The sequence below is a fragment of the Folsomia candida genome, unplaced genomic scaffold (assembly GCF_002217175.1).
Source record: "Folsomia candida strain VU population unplaced genomic scaffold, ASM221717v1 Fcan01_Sc023, whole genome shotgun sequence".
In the NCBI taxonomy this organism is placed as follows: Eukaryota; Metazoa; Arthropoda; class Collembola; order Entomobryomorpha; family Isotomidae; genus Folsomia; species Folsomia candida.
The window spans coordinates 585334-605083 of record NW_019091215.1 but is presented as its reverse complement, the minus strand read 5'-3'; the positions used below and the strand labels follow the sequence as shown (position 1 = coordinate 605083).

The following is a 19750-nucleotide window of genomic DNA, read 5'->3' as shown; positions in this document are numbered from 1 at the left end:
AATTCATAATCATTTGTCACCAAACGGTACAGAAGTGTATAAGACAAGACTAAAATGTGTTAAAAATCTTGAAATTTAACGTTGAATTTGGAACTTGAAATAATTCAAATTCTAACCGACTCAAGAAATTCGGTTAGGTCTAAAAATTGGAACGAATCCTTAACGAACGAATTAAGTTAAATATCGGTACAAAATAATTTATGCATACTTTCAATTTGTTAAGAGGGGTGTGTCTTATAGCTGAGAATTGGATCCGTCTTAATAATTTACATATTCCTACATTTCCCTAATGCAGGGATCCCCTACTTGTCATAATTAGTGACAATTGATACATTTACGAATCTTCCGATGCGATATTTTCAATGGCAGCGTTATATTAAAGTATTCTTTGGTAGTGCATAACAAATGTATGGCTCTGCACTATATTACGAACTGGAAGTAGATCGGTGTTTTAGTTAGGTAGCCCAAACAATCTCACATGAATTTATACACTCCTTTCTCGGTGTAGAATGCTGGCAGTGCTTGTGTTCTGCGGATATTTTTGAACCATCTACATTAGAACAGAAAAATCTAGATCTCTTGTCAACTATCCTATTCATTTTTATAAGTTCTTAAAAAACAAAATCTTTACTTATCTTTTGCAAAGTCAAAAAATTAAAGTCCTAAGGACCCTTGATCCATCGTCGTGATGGTCAGGTGTGCATTGCAGGTGTTAAATTATTCCCAGTTCTCCAAGTTTGAAGATAAAGAATGAACTCCTTCTTGCTCGTCCGATGAGTCAAGGTAATCAAACTTCTGACCAAAGGTTCTTCAGATTCATGTAGAATGAAGGGGTTATCGTCGAGCCATGTTGAATACTTATGGAAAGCAGTGTGCAGATGTGGAGGAAGTTCTGGGACGCGACTACGATAATTCTTGATGCGGTGTGAGCGTCTTATATACCTATGTTCCAGGAAAAGTTGCAATAACCGGTTAACTATGTTCCAGGAAAAGTTGCAGTAACCGGTTAACGAACTTCGATCTCCGAAAAATCAAAAATTCTCCACATTGCAAACACCGAATCCGAATGGATGGAAACGTCATATAAATGTGTGCACAGGGTGCATAAATTTTTTTTTAATGCACCTTGATGTGCGCATATAAGTGTGTAATAGTGATTAATCCACTTCTTCAAATTCTTAGGCCATATCATATTTCGTGACATGTTGAAGAGAATGTAAATTTTTCCTTGTGAAGCGATTATGATGATCTCGACAGTATTAAAACTAATAATATTGTTGAAAATTGCGAAAATAATTTTATTCACGATAATAACATTAATAATTATCATTTCGTCGAAGATGATGATGATAGTCTCGGTAAGACTACAATTGTCAGTGTTGTTGGAAATTTTGGAAGTAGTACGACTCAAACAACAGCTAAACTAAGTAATTGATGTGAAATGTACAAGTTTCCCATTATGGGCAAGCCATAATGAGATGGGCCATAAACCTCTCGCATCCAACCACTCTACCCGAACACACCCGCCGTCGACTCCAAACCATCTCCAGTACTCCCATCCTCCAGTCCTGTGCCACCTACCAGCCAACCGGAACCCCCCCAAACTTCTCCGCCATGCTCTTCTCCCCTGCAATATCAGTCAGCCGATCCGCCTCAACCATGCAAGCACTTATGGACTCTTCGCGTCGTTCATCGTCATATGTCGCCACGCCATCATATGCCGCTCACATTGGCTTCCAACAAGGACATAAACCACAATACAAAATGAACAGAACAACCTCGAATTTTTTTTTCGATCACATTTTATTCCCTCCACACATTTCCCCACACAATACAAAAACCAACCACAAAGAAATGAAAATTATATCAAATATTCCACCCAGAATTCCTATTCCCTACCTCTGGGATTTCCCCAACAGCCCATCAAATGGCACATTCCATATGCACATTGATAGTCTCCACGACAATTCCGCTGATGATGTCTCAACCTCTCCATCGAACGAAATCTGTGTCCACAGGGACACGTTGCTGGATGTTCACTCCCCTAGAACACAAATACAACATGTAGCTCACACTCAATCTTCACTCAACTACCCACTCATTTTCTGACAGCTACACAATATTAACTCTCCGGTTACCTGGTACGGAATTATCCTCCTACGTCGTCTTCTCTGTACTACGGACCGCACTGGAACAACGGGCACACACTCCAAACCCTCATCTGACGAATTTTCAGTCGCCTCATCGGACGACCCCTATAAATTCACAAACCATCATGATCTTCAAATTTGGTATCATTCCCTTCACCTCGACTCTCAACACGCCCTCCTCCATCCACATTTTTTTGAAAACAAAAAAACAAAAAAAAGAGACACTTATCTTCTTACCGCCATATACTCTCGCGGTCGACTTGGACCCGCCGCTTCCTGCGCCCGGCTAGGCACAACCGCTCGTACACCCATGTCCACGCTCACCTTCTAGACCACAAAAACAACCATTTTGCAAACGTCACATCTCCATTCACCCACCATATCCTCAGGACTTGCTCTCTCTCATTCTCCCACTTCTCACCATTGACATCCTCGCGCGTGCGACAGCCTGAGGTACTACTCTGACCTTCGTCCTGATCGGTCCTACCACACCCCCGGCTGCCTGCGATACAGGGGCATAACCTGCCCCCGACCCCGTTCGCCTCGTCGTCTCTGCGGTGATGCCCCCCTGCAAACCATATGCCCCTTACTTGTCACATCATTCCAACTGTTGTCACACCGTGCCAAACAAATAAGGATGCGTACCACAGCTGGATCACACCCTGTCTCCAAGTCTTCCTCCTCCGTAGTAGAATCCCGCTCCGAATCCACTTCCATCGAACCCCCCTCCCCAATCCCAACGGCCGTGGCGTCATCATCTATCACCACGGATGAACGAACCAAACAATAACTAAATAAGCCTTCACTACAATTTCACAACTTCTCCACAAATACCCAATCTCGCCTTACCTGACGTCAAATCAATGACCTCGCTGGCCGAGGCCACGCCGCCTCCAGCCGCCGCGTCACCATCTGGCCAACAAAATACAAATGAGCATCAACAACGTACTCCCACATACCCCTTCACCAATCCAAAATCACTACTCACCCTCTGACGTCAAATCCACAACCTCGACTTCTGGCTCCAGAACTCTACCCGGTACTCCCTCGGAACAAGGAAGGCGAGCAAGAACGACCCGACACTCCGGAAAATTGGAAGCATGCCCCAACACATACCCATGATCCATGTCTCTGCGATGAGGAAGTGGGCGTAGATTTCTACGCGCTTCTTCAGGGTTCACCTCCATCAAGGAATCAGGAGGCTGGTAGTCCTTGTCCTCGTCGTCATCATCTTCCGAAGAGGTCCTTAGCACCTCCTCTCGCGCAAACTCCTCCAGGATCCCGTTCCACACGGTATCTGGAACCATCCTCGCCGTCACACTATTCAGTAAATCCGTCATGTACGGCATTCCCCCTACCAAGGGGGGGACGCCCGCCTAAACAACAGGAGCAAACTTCACATCAAATTCCCCCCTTCCTTCTTCCCGCCAGCCAACTTACCAGAATCGTTGCCCTATGGTCCATTATGAACTGTAGGGTCACCACGTCCACATATTGCGGCCCGAAAATCCACCCGTATGGATCCTCTCGAACCGCCCTCCTCAGCCGGACGCGAAACTGTAAACATATCAATAAATCCCACGACAACGACCAACAACTCCTAAGCTCTCTCACCCTCTCGGCTTCCTGTCCTCCTCGGTTTTGGAGGCCGATACCCCGATCCACCCATAGGCAGCGGCTTCATGTCAGACCTCCTAAGAGGCAGGATGACATCCCACCTTGGGTATCCTTGCAGCTGGACGACCCCGTGCGAAGCACCCTCATCTATGGGGAGACGCGTGGACAGAAACTCCAGTTTCGTCCACGAAGGGTCTGGTACCAATGGAGCGCAAGACACCCACACCGCCACCAGGGCCTCCCGCTCATTGATTCCCACCGCCCACTTTGGAACGACCAGATGTCCATAGTCCCCCCAGACCAAACGAAGCAGATAGTTGTCAGCCGATACCAACCTTGATTACAACCCAACCTCCATCATTTCAGGAACAAAATCCCGCCCTTACAACAAAGACTGTCTTACCTCCAACCGGCTATCTCTTCTCGTCCTGGCACCCTTCCCAGCCTTTGTTGCGTAAAAAACGACGCCGCGGGAATACGGACCCTTACGCCCCGATAACTTCCCACGGTGGATTCCATCGTATTCACGGCCAGACGCCTCCCATCCTCCACCGGGTCAGAGTCACGCGCAAACTCCCCCAACTCGAATGAAAGTTTCGGAATCCATCGAGTTTGATAGATGCCTTCCCTATCCTGGCGATCCGTCACCAAGAACCTCATATGAGGTCCTACCACAACCCTGTAAAAACAAACAAATGATTCCTCGTACATCCCCGCACCCACCTACTCCAACAGCTTTTCCTAAACCCCCCTCCCCGAACGAATAAAAAAAAAACCTCTCGGCTTACTCAAACTCCGGGTCCCTAGGCGACTGGCCCACCTTCATCTCCTCCGGTAGATACTCCCGGTAAAGATTCAAGTTATCCCGGGGTGGAAACAGGGCTATTTCTCCCGACCAACTAGGATGACGGAGGATGACCCCGCATCCATCCTTCAGACACAGCTCCCCGGGATTATGTTCCTCCGAGGGCCCATATTCCGAAATCCAGCACGCGAACCGGACACCACGAATCCTCTCAGTCAAGAAAAACCGCCGCCCCCTTCCCCACGACACACTACAAAACCATACAACCCTACTTAGGACTACCCCCCATAATTGGCTCTCGTAATAAAAGATACACGAGTACATAAATACATAAACACATCCAAAACGTACATTTTTCCACCGGTGGATCCGCCCCCCACACCTCCAGGCCGACCAGACATGACTCCCCGCCCTTCCGACCCCAAGCACGAATCCTCGACTTCCATCATCATCTTACAGGCTTAAAAAACAATATCTTCTAATTTTACTAATTAAAACTTTTTCCCACGTTGCATTGTTTTTAACAAACATTTAATATATATTTATCCTCCTTTGTTATTTTTAGATTTACCTCGCCTACGCAAATTTTTTAAGTATAAGTTACTGTAGTGTATGTTTAAATGTACGTAATTGTAAGTTTAAAGATAAGCTTAAGTATACGTATTAGTTAGAATCCACATATTTCACTGTGGCATATTCTTTATATAATAGCACACCTAAGTTAAGCTAATTTTTTTGTTACTTTTGATTTTATTTAGAAGTATACCCCACGTAAATTTTATTAATTATTTTCCTAATTTGATCTATTGTTGGTCCAACCTTTGTTAAGTTTTATTTCAAATTCATATTTCCCTCTTTGACGCTATTTTAATTTTTTTCCTCACCTAAGGGCTGGTATTTTTCCAATCATCAATAATTGTTAATTCTATTTTTTTAAGTTTCCCTCACTTCAGTCCGCTGTTTTTATTGTTGTGCATTTGTCATATTATTCTTATACTACCTCACCTAAGTTTAAACTGCCATTAGCTAAGATTATTCTAATTCACCAATCATTGTTAACTCTAAATTTTTCCTCTCAGGACTTTTCCTCGCCTGAGATTAACTTTTCGATAATTATTAATTTTATTTTGACCTCACCTAGGTTCATAGATTTTATCATTGTTGATTTAAATTTTAATTTTCACCGCCCCTAAAATTTAGGCTTTTTTTTCATGCTAATTTTTAATTCGTGCTCACCTACGATAAGCAATAGTTCACGACATTAATAATTATATTCCACCTAAGCATAATTAGGCTTACCAATATTTGTTACTTTTCCCTTTTTATTGTCTTTTTTTTAATTTTTTCTAGCCTAAGATTAGCTATTGTTAAGATTTATTTTCAATTTAATTTTAATTATTTTTTTTTCTAGCCTAAGATTCACTATTTTTATTTTTAAATTTAACTTTAATTTTCCTCACCTAAGTTTCCATGACAGTTTGTAATCTACACTTTTAATAATTTTTCCAACCTAAGCTATCAATTTTTGACAATCGTTAATTTTATCTTTCCGCAATAAGGCCTCACCTAAGTTTGTCGATTTTCCATTTTGATTAATTTCCACCAATTGTTATGTAATTTTGTCATACATACTTTCCAGAATTGTCTAACCATTTTCCAACCCTATGCACTTTGTATATTTTACACATTTTACCATGTCATTTAGTGCCCCTCGGCATGGCACAACTCTGTTTCATGCACTTACACTAATACGTACGGAATTTTCTTACCTTACGTTACGATTGCGGGATCCACCACTGAAAAAAAACTGGACAGTTGGAAACTTGCAGAAACCACGCACAAGCACTGCCACCACTGAAATTTGGACAACTGCAAAATAGACGCACGATCACTCACACCACTGACAATTGGAAACTTGCAGGAACAACGCACAAGCTCTTCCTCCACTGAAAATTGGCAAATTACAGAACCAAGACGCTCGACCACTCTCACACAGGAACGGATGCAGTCGAATCTTTCATTTATATCCCTATTTTTCCCATCGTTTAACTTCCTGGACGAAGGCCCTCGTCCTAGATCGCATGGAGTTGAAAAGCGCAGCTTTTAAGAATGCAACCCATCCCTCCTTCCTCTTATTAATCGTGATTGCCTCAGGACATTGATAGATTAATGTCGCAATCATCATCGCGAATCTTCTCTCTCAAGATACAAGTTCTTAGACACAGGAATGGAAACCCACTTTCCATTCCTGTCTATCTGACCGACGGACCAATGACGATATAGCATATAGGTATACTCATTAGGTACCAGTTTACTATATAAACTGGCAGCAGCCACAGCACAGGGGTCGTCAATTGTAGAACGAGTCCTGACTGCTGCTGGCCTGATCCAACCTCTTTGCTATTGTGTGTGTGCAAGAAATAAAGAGAATAAAAGTTGATCTGCTGAATCTCAACCTGTCTCAAGTCGAGCCATTTATTTCCTCATCTCCTCACCTCATCTCATCTCCAAGTGACCCAGCTTCCTAGCCCCAGCGGGGTCATTGAAAGGGGCTAAATCACATTTAGCACATTTCAGCTCAGAACCTCTTCTCGCGATAAATCTTCCGTGAGCGCGTCCCTCTCGCCCTCTCGGGCACCATCCTAGGAGTCACGCTATTCAACAAGTCCGTAATGTACGGTATTCCACGCAACCAAGGGGAGATACCCGACTACCAACACCCCTAAGCAACAATACCAAGCCACCCCTCCTTCCTATTTTGACGACGGTCACTTACCAAAATCGTTGCCCTATGGTCCATGATGAACTGATGGGTCATATAATCCACATACTCCGGATGGAAAATCCACCCGCTGGGATCCTTTTGGACAGCCTTCCTCAGCCCCACGCGAAACGGAAAAACGAATAAATAAATACCGGGGTGGAGTGGAGTTTATGTATGAAATCGAGTCCCCGTGCAATTATAGTAGGACGAGATAGTGAGACGCAATGCTTCTTCCTCCTGTATGCAACTAGCAGGAATGTATTGCACCAAGTTCTGGAAAGATACTTGCGCCCGCTTCAGAAATATTACTATATGTTCCCCAAAACTAGGCTCGAGGTCATTGAAATGTCGAATAATGACACCAACAATAACCATCTTCATTTTGAACAAATGTCACTAGAATTGTCCTACAAGTTGTAGGACAATTCGTAGGTTGCAGGCTACAGGTTGAAGGCTACAACTATAGGTTGTAGGCTACAACCAGAGACATCCTTGAGAGGTTTCATACAGAATATGAAATGGATTTAATTCCAAGCAGTCCAGGTTTGGAATGGGCTTCCGTCGTTCAAAAGGAACACATTTTTTCCATTCGGGCCCATACTGGTCCACGAATTCTACGGGGATCCATGTTAAGCATCTGCTCTAATATAAAAAAGCACTACGAAAAACAAGGGAAATTAGGAAATGGATTTTTTACCCTAGTAGATATACACGTACCCCAAACTGTTCGTGTTTGAGTCCACTTCGTGAGAACCATAGGGGTCTGCCACCTCCGAAGCCTAAATTTCACGAACCAGTCCACGTAATAATATGGAGGACAATCCTCGCGCTGTTAATCATGAAAAATAATTTAATATTACCGGTCAGAATAATCAGCAAAATTGCCACCGGTCATTTTAAACGCGCTATGTGCTTTAAGTATGGAAGTTTCAACCCAAATGTAATAGGTTTACTTTTTCTGTTCGGCATAACTGGTCTGGCATTGATTATTTGAATATTTTTGTAATGTAAAGCATAGATATAGGAACAATTCCACCATTTTCATAATTACAATATCACATATAGATTTGGTTATGTTTTATAGGTTCGGCATCGCAACGAACGTAATTTTTTCGCAGGTTGAAGTTATTTTGTATAATTTTGTCAAACATTTGATGATGACGTATTAAGTATTGACGATGTTGTATTAATATTAGCATGTAAATTTAGTCCGTCACCTTCACCGGAGAGGCATTTCATTATCTTCTAATGACAAACAATTTCTAAAAGACATTAGACTCGAAACTGTTAACACCAAATGTATGTGTGTATCAGGATAATTTAATTTTTGTTTTTCACATATGGTAATTTGTGGGATTTATGAAATAGCCCGGAGTCTCACATTCCTAGCTTCATCTATTTAGTTTATTAATAAGGAAAGAAAGATGGTTATAGTTGAACCTCGACGGCAAAAGGGTAACTTGTTGAAGAGGTTACATGCCAAGCTGAATCGTCTGTCTAAATGTATCTTGCTCCAGCGGATAGTCGAAGTTTTTGGTAACTAAGGTCCCGTGGTAAATGAAGATTTACCGTGACAAATTAATATTCATCAAACTTACTTTTATTGACAACTGAAAATTTAGCCTTCTCATGACATTTGTCGATAATATCCTGCAAGTACGAAAATAAATCTATAACAATACGATATAACAATGCAAAGGCTTTTTAAAGGCTTACTTGTTTATCTATTTTGAATTTTTCGAGGAGTGGACCTTTCTTTGAGCTTTCATAGTTTCAGCACCGCCTTGCTTGTCGTCTATGGTAGCTGTTCTTTAGATTTGACAAACAGAAATTACTCATGTCGGCCATACCACTAACCCAAAGTCCTGGGCAAACTTAAGAATCCCACATGGAACGTACAGTATAGGCAGAAAGTCATTATACCCTCATACTTTATGTACATAAAGCCTCATATTGTTCGAGAAGCTTAAGAGGATGAACTGCAATTTTTGCACAATTACTTACTATGATGCAAGGTTTCCGGAACCATACTTTGGATAACGGCGTGGCACAAGCAACGACAGGGTGGAATTATATCCAAAATTCCGACAGGAAAAAAATCTTTATACTCCGGTTAAAATTTCATGAAACATACGTTCAAAGTCTTCTGTGCTAAATAACAGTCAAACTAGTCATCTGGGATGTCGACCTCGATCCTTAAGGAAGGCAAGGACACAACTTCGAAACTACCCAAGAAATGATATTGTGAAAAAAGTGTCGAAATTCTCCAATTCAACCTATTTGGCGTCGACCAGTCTTTCAAGTTTGATGGCGTGTGTTGGAAAATTTTTGACTTCGCCGTTGACCAGAAATGCACATTAACATGGTGTCCGATGATTATGGATGTCAATTCAACCATTCAAACTCCTTTGTTGTAAACCAAATCTTCAATAATTTTGATATGTGCTTAGAATTGCCTTACTATATTACTATATGAAAATATTTTGACTTCCTAACGGTTATTTCCTCCCGTTGCCATCAAATTCCAACCCACAACGTCGCACTAGTAGTTGGAGTACATGAATACGTCGCTTGTATTAAAGTTTCGGACCGCCATCAACAACGTAACGCCCAAACAATTCGATTTCCACCCCCATCCTTAATGCTTAGCGTACGGTAGTTGGTCTTATCAGCGTCTCTTTGCTGAATCCATATTCCACTGGTCCCAATTTGAACCAAACAGGTTGATATTGACATCGGCGAACAATATCAGGAGTTTCTAACCTTTAGCCATCCAATTATCATGAGTTTTAGCCCATTTAGAACTGTCTGCAATATAGGCCTCGCGGAGAAGTAGAATTCTCCATGTTGCTCGCTATTCCAATCCATCTTAAGCGATCCTACTCTTTGTAATTCGCACAGAAACTCGAAGATTATATTCTTCCTTCGTTTCTAAGTTGATTTTTGGTGAAGATAACCGTGAAATCTTTGGCTTTTGGAGAAGTTGCCGTGATCCGTGCATGGGCGTGTGCTCCATGCCCATGAAAAAGATGTTAAATTACATACCATCCGGAGTTTTTTGCAGTTCTGGACTATACTGGCAACTGTACCATTCTTAGTGAGTATTTAGTCGGAAATTCTTTGGTGTCGAAGCCTTTCATCATCAAAATCTATGACTTTTTGAAGCAGGACGGGCTTAGGGTGTTTTTGAGTGATTATGAGTTAATAGTAGTAACAGACAACTAGTTCAGCATTAGACAAATGTTATTTTTCAATTAATGATGAATCATTTGGTGCGTGAAGAGCGATTTAAGAGTATGTTTTCAAAAATTACATTAAAAATACCAAAACGTCAAAAGGTATAAAGACTTTTTGCCTGTCGGAATTTTGGATATAATTCCACCCTGTCGTTGCTTGTGCCACGCCGTCATCCAAAGTATGGTTCCGGAAACCTTGCATCATAGTAAGTAACTGTGCAAAATTGCAGTTCATCCTCTCAAGCTTCTCGAACAATGAAGGGCTTTATGTACAAAAAGTATGAGGGTATAATGACTTTTTGCCTATACTGTATGTAATATTTATCAAACGTAATTTAACTTTAAATTAAAGTACGTAATTAAATAATTAACAAATCTTGATACTTGAGCTCCAAGTTTTAGACTACGCTCTCAGCTTTCTTTTGTTTAACGGATCAAACCTGGAGTCATACTTGATGCAAGTCATATCCAAATTTAGTTGAACAAAAGAGATATATTTTCTGAAGGCTGCAACCACCAGAAAATGTTTTCTAGGCAAAAAAATTTCCAGGTTTAATATTTTAATATACATTTTTGTCCACTACCGTGTGCTGTGGGCTGACCGTTTCATTGATTGTAGTAATGGGAATATTTGTATTTAGTGTTTAAATTAGAACATTTAAATTAGACTGTACAGCATCACTTATTAATTATGTACTGAGGGAATTAATGTTCCACCATATACATAAAAACTAGCCTTGAATATTTGTGTGTTTGTCATTATGTTACGACTTGTTTGATGAATATCTGGATCTGGAGTGATTTATTACATCGGTTAGGTTGTATGTTAGGTGTTACGGCTCTAGCATTAATCGTTACGAATTTATCCAAATTATTTAAATTTAAGTAATCAAATTTATCAAAATTTTATTAGTACATATTCTTGTTAATTTACTTAAATTGAAGTTTAAATTTGTGCAAAAAGTTGATAGGAACCTACACAATCTGATCTACTTCCTCATAATGCATTTTTATACATGCGGAAATTTGATATATCCGAACTCATGTATGCATATGTAACTGTTAAACAGTTGAGCAATCTTAAAATTACAAAAATGAAACTCGTAAGGAAATTGAGAAATTATTTAAATTCCAATATATTTACATATAAATTTAGTTATGCATGTTTAAATGCATACATGAATTGATAATGTGGACGAGTGACTGTTAATTTAAACGATACGAAGGCAACTCAAACAGTCCCTGGTAAATTTGTAAAATATGTAAATTCTGTAAAATAATTTTACAAACCTTACAAAATACTTTAAAGACACCTTAGGGCTGCGTACACTTACAGAAATTTGCAAATAAGCTCAGAAATGACGGCAAAAGTTTAAATTTGTGCGTATTCTACGGATTTTACAAAAGTGCTTAATTATTTTGTTAATAATTCCTAATATTTAGGCCGTAAATAATTTAATTTATAATTACGCAAAGCTAATGTGAATATGTAGGTCATTCGTAATTACTCATTACATTAATGTATTTCTTATTAGTCAAATTAATGTAATTAAGTTGTAATTGGACAATACTGCCTTATTCACTCATTCATATGCTACCTCTGACAATAAACGATGTTTGGAAATAAATTTATTTTTGCAAACAGGTTATCAATTTGAACTAAACTTATCAAGGACTCACATTCCTTGTGTCTTACATAAGCACAAATATTCTTCTCAGATTGCATACATTTTTAGATGTAAATTATATCACGGCTCGAGGAGATAAAAGGGTAAACGTTTTACTCCACAGGTTAAAGCGGGGTGTGATCGTGTCAGGGGGAAGGGGGTGGGGTAGACTACGCAAATTTGCATTTTCGCGTCACATATCTAATTACAGACGCCAGAAGCTTTAAGGTGAGGAGGACTAGAATTACATTTTAAGAATGAGGTTCATGCCAGAGGTCGACGCCGACAAATTTTTCGGCGGCGGCGGCGCCAGTTTTTGGTGTTTTTTCGGCGGCGTCGGCGGCACGGCGCGGCGTCGTAATGTTGAAGGAATAGGAAATCAAATTTTTCGGCGGCGGCGGCGCGTAAAATTCTACCGGCGTTCGACGGCGCGGCGGCGTACGATCGGCGGCGTCGACCTCTGGTTCATGCACACTCTTAGAAAACTGGTAATATGTAAATCATAATTAAAGTGCATACATACATATGCACCCACATAACGAGAATCCCCGTTTAGTAATGTTGCGGTACCGAAATATTTAACACTCAGAAAATCACCCACCACCAATCTGGTAGGAAATTGTTACTAAATCAGTACCATTACCAGTAAATGTTTGATGCTACGGGATTTTTTAGTGTGGATGGTAAGTTGCTACGGAACGAGAGTACTATTCCTTAAAGCTTTTACCGAAGGAGACACTGGCTCAGGTTGAAGGGTGAAAATTCCTGGAGTACACACTGCAAGGAGGGTATCGACAAGTGTAAGGTGTCGTGCATAAAGCACGTCTGAGAAAAATCATTTAAATACATATTTCCATGCTTAATTAATTATGTCACACCCTGTGTGATTTAGGGATCAATTGTGCGGTGTAATTTTTTTCAAAAATTGTCCCATCCTTAACACCGGGTCCCTCAATTGCGTAATCTTAGGAGGAGAGCTTCACCACCTGCCCTTCATAGATCTCGATGCCCTTTGGATATGTGGTAGGGTCCTATGAGTGTACTAAAACCCTGAAGTGGTTTGACTCCATGGCCACATTTGCGCCCGCCACACCCACTCAAAGGGATGAAAACCACAAAAGTTACCAACTTCAAAAATCCACCAAAAATCCAATTTTAGTCGGATTTTGATAAAATTTACATTTTTGTTATCCCAGATACTTGTTTGATCATATCCAGTAGCAACCTCAACTTTTTTGAAATTTTTGAAATTTTCGGGCATTTTTGGGCTGATGAATTATTCGAAAAAATTCAAAATTTCAAAAAAGTTGAGATTGCTACTGGATATGATCAAGCAAGTATCTGGGATTACAAAAATGTAAATTTTACCAAAATCCGAGCAAAATTGGATTTTTGGCGAGGGTTTGAACAAGTGAAAACAGGGCTTTTTTCGTGTTTTCGGCGCCTTTGAGTGGGTGTGGCGGGCGTAACTGTGGCCATGGAGTCAAACCACTTCAGGGGTTTAGTACACTCATGGGACCCTACCACATATCCAAAGGGCATCGAGATGTGAGAGGGGCAGGTGGTGAAGCTCCCCTCCTTAGTTACATACGCACTTGGCCAAATATCTTTACGCACAGTGTATCCTCCTCAAGTACCATCTTCCTTGGAAAGGTTGATGTTGTTTTTAAGATCATCATTTACAGAAAGCTTACAAAATGGAGCCCATTTGTAAGTTCCGTCATTTTTTCAGTTTGAGGATAATTTAGTGGCGAGTTAGGCTTAATTCTGATAACACGGGATGTATGTAAAGTGTACCCAGAGTTTTCATTTTTTACATAATTTAATTACTTGCTTAGCTGAATGTTTCGTCTTTGAGTTAAATCGTGCAAGTGGAGATGGATATCCCTAAAAAATATTTTCCTGTCTTTGGCTAACGGGTAGGCAGACTTTTCCATGTTAATATTTACATATGTATTTGTGCAATTTTTCGAATGACGCATGGATACACCAATTTATTTACTATGAAATTTAACGATTTTTTGCATTGATTTTTTACAATTTTATAGACACCGAATTTAAAACCTTGAGAAGGATGGTACCGTACCGTACACCAACCTGAAAACCTATTAAAGGTAAGATTGAATTCATACTTAACATTCGCTACGCTTTCTTAATCTTAATATTTATTGTATGAAATTCAACTGTTACACGGACAAAATTTTGGTAGGTACCCATAAATAAACAGCACTTTCTGGTATCAATTTAATGGCTTCCTACTGAAGTTCAGTAACTGAACTTGTAGTAGTTTTTTGTGAATGATAAATTCTTCACATGACTGCACCATAGCATTACTGGATAAGTCGACTTTTGTCGAAATGTTGACGTGTAACGACCTAATTTTGACCAATGTGACAAATGTATTAAAACTGTGGGCATACTATAGGAAATTTTCCCACAATTATTTATGATACATTCTACCTCTACCTACATACATTATTTAGTAGAAGTAATTAAACACATTATTTTCCATTATATTTTGGGGATGAATTAATCGCATACCTTATTTTAATTGGAGTCAAACTTGCACCCACAACAGTGATGATTTAATGCTTGTCAGTTTTTTAAGAGTGTATGTATCTATTTTCAGGTCCTTACGGAAAAATGTCGTCCCTTTATTGGATTCATGTTATCATTCGAATTCAACCCAACCCCTCGTATTTTCGTGAGTAACTTACTTTTATTGCATCACCATTATATAGAATTCAACTCTATTAAGCCCGGAATAATTAAGAAAGGCTGGTTTGTTTTCTAAAATTCCAGACCACCATCTTGGACAATTTGAGCCAAACTTGTCTTATCCATGCACACACAAGGCTATCGAATGAGATAATGAAAAAATAGATGCATCGAAAGCGGGGATCTTGTGCAGGTTAATCAGATACCTAAGCTACCTATGTATTTATTTATTTATAATGCATAATTCTTCGCTTTACAGCAGCTACATATATACGATTTTAGGGTTATATATTTTAAGGTTTATTGAGTATAAATTTATCTACATACATAAATATTGTAATGTAGTAAACCGTATCCTGTAGACGGTTGACTGTTTAAAGTAATGTTACCATTTTGAAAATTAAATGCACTCAGAATTCTTAATTCAGAATACTAAATCTAGAGTAACGTTAGATCTTTAAAAATCTTAAGGGTAAAGTTTACCCTGGATAGAGTTTACCTTATTTATACTTCAAAGTGCATTTACTTTTCAACAAGGTAACATTATTTTTTAGAGTGTGGTGAAAAATATTTATATGCGTGAGCGATATTTCTCATCAAAATTTCGTTTAACATACATCCAATGGTAATGGATACTTATGAATTATTATGAATAGTTAAGATTAGGACTATTTATGATACATACATACAAGATCCTTTATTGGGTGTTGATTTAATTCGACCCCAATTTCTCCTGTCAATATTTGTAAACTTGTACCTCAAATACGGGAAAAGTTCTACGCTAATTATTTTATTAGGGAGACATTATTGATTGTTTAGTCTCTCGGCAGATTATATTAATCATGCCCTTAACTTTAGTTTAAAAAACCCCGGAATAATAATATTATTCAAGCGAATATGATTCAAATGTGCTGTCCTATCGGAAATCGGTCAGTTTTGCGAAAAATATTCGTCATAAAAGAATTCTGCTTGGCGAAAAACAGATAATTAATCAAATGTTGCAGTGAACTATGAATATAGATAGACTTAAAAAAGAACAAATACTAATGTTTGTGTCATCCTAATTTGCTTTGTGACAGTAAGGAAGAGTTTAGGTACATCAAAACATATATAACTGTATTCATTCGTTCTTGCTTCATAGAAAATATTTTCACTCCGAACTTGGATGTCATGCAGGCCTCCAAAGTGTATAACACTATTTAATATAGACATCCAGACAATTACAAGACTGGTTGGTGCCATGCGTATTTATAACGACAGCAACCAGAAGTGTGATAGATGCAATTTTCAAGGGAAAAATAACGTCCAACTCAGACGATAAATATGTAAGTCACTTGATCTCGCTTTTGGGACTCAGTAAGCTCGTCAAAAGTTACTCTGGAGCACATATATCGACTAGATGGTGGGTGGCGCCTCTTGAGTAGACTAATTGGATTTGGTTATCTAGAAGAAGAACGGCGAGCTAATGAGCTCGACGTAAATTTTTGGGCTGTTTTCGTCGAAAGAAGAAGCAGACGTAAGTGCTGTTCGTTATACATGTAAACCGCTTCATAAATATATAAATACTAGCGAAACTTTTCGAGGCTCCGAAGGTCATTCCGTAGGTCATTAAATTGGGCTTTACACTCGTCCGTAAAGTTGAAAGGAACGCCAGTTTCCAAAAGTGGGAATAATCTATTTGCTCTCATTACAAGTGACGGTATGAAAAGACTCCAATAATTACGGCTTCCCAACAAACTACACAATTCAGTTTTGCTTGTTGGATATTTCATGGATAGGATTACTGAAACGTCCATTCAAGTCCATTCATTAATACGTGTCACTTTGACAAAGTTTTTTTTTAAATCGAATTATCAATAGTCATAGTTTATTTCCCCTGCAAAATCTCTGGCCGCTCCATCGTTGCCTGTATCCGATCTGTCGATTCTTCCGTATTTTTGACTTACTTACTTTCTCCTTTATTGTATGAATGTGACTAATTCTAAGCAGCTATCAACTTAAACTTTTAATTTGGATTGCATGATTGCAAGGCACATTTGCTCATTATGCTTTTTTGGCTTCTCATCTTTCCACCACAAAAGAAATAAAGTGGTTGACATGAATATTTTTGTGTTCGTTGCGTTATTAATACTAACTTGGAGATAATCTGCGTATGAATCGATTTATTAGCAGGTTTTATTAGGGCGACCGTTATAAGTGGTTTCAGTGTGACCTTACAATGGAAATTTTTTTTCAAGACAGAAAATTCGTAAATTGCCCTTGGTTACGAAAACAGTATCCATGAAATTCGACAGTTTAAGAATTTTGTCATTTGGGTTGCACCAGGTTGGTTATTGGCGTTTTTAATTTAAAAAAATCCCAAATCTTGTAACTAATGGACCTTTAAGGGCTTTCCTCATTGAAAAATTTTCTATTGTAGCGTGACTTTTAAACCACCCTGTTACCTGTATATGATTACAGGTTCTTTTGAGGTTTAACACTTACAATGAGGAGGTGTCATGTATGACCGCGTCAATCAACTGAGAGATGCGATTTTGAAAATTTAGGCGAAATGGGTGAAGCAGACTCTCCAATAGCTCGTAAGCCCCTTGAATCTCCGAGTTAATTAATTTATTTCAAAGCATAAGGACCCTTGAAGTAATTAAGGTCACTAGAAACATCAAATATTGCCTAGAAAAATAAACACAGATTTTTAATTTTAAAATATTGACGATCGCCTATCATTTTGCACCACCTATTTTTTAAGTTTTTCCAGCTAAGTAATTTTCCCGATGAAGCTGGTATGTCATACTTATGTTAGAAGTAAGTAATGCCATTATACAGAATTGTGTAAAGTTTGAAGTCATTCGGAAAACTGGTGTGGAAATTAAGTGGAAAATACCATTTCGCCTAACATTTTGCTCCTGACTGTAAATAAGAGATAGGAGCAACTAGTGTAGCGTTACCCCGTAAGACTGGATTTTGTCCATTACCGTGATCCTACTTTTCTTGCCATGTTCGCGTCGGAGAGGATCTAAGACTTCTGCAAAGGTTACGGCGAGTTAAGTTCAGAGATGTAATCTACCATATTTGTTTAGTTATTTAGAATATTTCCATGAGTTGAATGGGTGGGTACTTCCAATCAACTGGGTTTATCGATATCTGTGTATTCACAAGTGTGTTTCGTGAGCTAAGCGTTGGGGGAACTTATTTCGGAAATATGTCGGGAATATTCAAGAAGTGATGAATGGAAACTTTGTGTAAATTTAGACACAGACGTACAGTTTTATTAGCAAGGATTGTATGGTGACTCAACTGACTTAATCAAAGTATGTTCGAAAAAATGTTGAATATAAATTTAGGCATTAAAACAAAGTTTGTAGAAAGAGAGAGAAAGATCAGCAAACAGGGTAATAAACACGCCTTTTAACTACAAAGTTGCAGAATCTGCATCTTGCTCTTTTTGGTGATAAGGATTATTAAATCACGTCACATAAATTTAACAGCTTGCCACTAACTTCATCTAACTAGAAACATCGGTTATGTGTAACTCGGACCTAGCAATGGAAGTATGTGAATTTGATACACTTTTCAATTGTAGTCCGCGAATGTAGGAAAATTTCCGTGTGATAATTACATTTGGTCACGTTGTGACCATTTTGGTGATGCGCGGAGGCCAGCTCTGGTCAGGTGTGCTTTAAGATGTGCAGGGTCTCACACGTAATGCAGGCTGGTTGATTCTGGCAGTAAGAATGATTTGCGCTTGTTTCTTTAGTCTTGTGTAACGTTTGCACAATTTGGTGTCGTTTCGACCTTTTGCTACGCTTCGTTTGCAAAGGTTCATTCGACCTTGAGACCGGGTAGAATCCAGCATATGCAAAAGTGGACACACAGATCGTCTTCGTAGAAAATAGAAAAAGGAGTCCACTTGACCTGATTGACATTATTTCATTTCTTCTATACTCTATGACTGCGCCCCGGTTTTGAAACTTTGGAACTTTGGAACTTGACACCCATTTTTACTTAAAAGCAATTACATATACATATATGCAACTAGGGTTGCCGCGGGTAATGGGTCGGGTACCCGTTACCCACATACCCGCACTATTCTTGCGGTATCTGCGGGTCGGGTAGTGAGAACTACCCGCACGGGTAACGGGTAGTTCAGTTTTTATTTAATTATCAACAATGTTGATAATTTACCACAAAGTTACCCAATTTACCTGTGTTGATGTCGTTACCCACGGCAACGCTAGTATTTTAACTGGTCCGTTCCCTATTCTGAAGAACTACTTGGGTTACATCAATTCTTGACTGAACACGATTTAACAAATCAGCCATAAAATAGGTTTTACTCTTTAAATTTGTTTGTAAAAATTACTGTTAGTGTTTACAATATTACATATTATTAGTAACTAGTATTTAAATAATTTAGTCTAAACTATACGTTGTTATGTATATTTATGCATACATACATATTTAACATACTTTCGTGCTAATAATGTGCATATGCACACCGTCTTTGAAATGATTTGGTGATTTTTAATATTGTCTTTTTGAAATTATTTATGGTGGAATATTACAACCATTTAATTAAACTCATAACTTGAATAAGCAAAACCATTTTTGATAAAGATTTATTGCTTTGTAAATACATACGTTGCATTTTGATACACAATCATACTACATACACAAATTGTTGAGTAAATAGGTAGTAATTACTTGCGAATTACTTTTAAATTTTGTCTCTAAAATGCATAATGTTAAGAATTTTATTATAAGTGTTGTTTTTATAACCCACCAGTTTAGATGAT

The 19750-nt window shown here is 38.9% G+C and overlaps 1 long non-coding RNA gene across 1 annotated transcript; it reads left to right on the top strand.

Moving 5' to 3' along the window:
* The first annotated feature begins 13835 nt into the window (after positions 1–13835).
* On the top strand, positions 13836–19507 carry LOC118438640. Its single transcript, XR_004836962.1, has 3 exons — positions 13836–14353; positions 14869–14943; positions 15042–19507. It is a non-coding gene; the product is annotated as an uncharacterized LOC118438640 (long non-coding RNA).
* Positions 19508–19750: the final 243 nt, after the last annotated feature.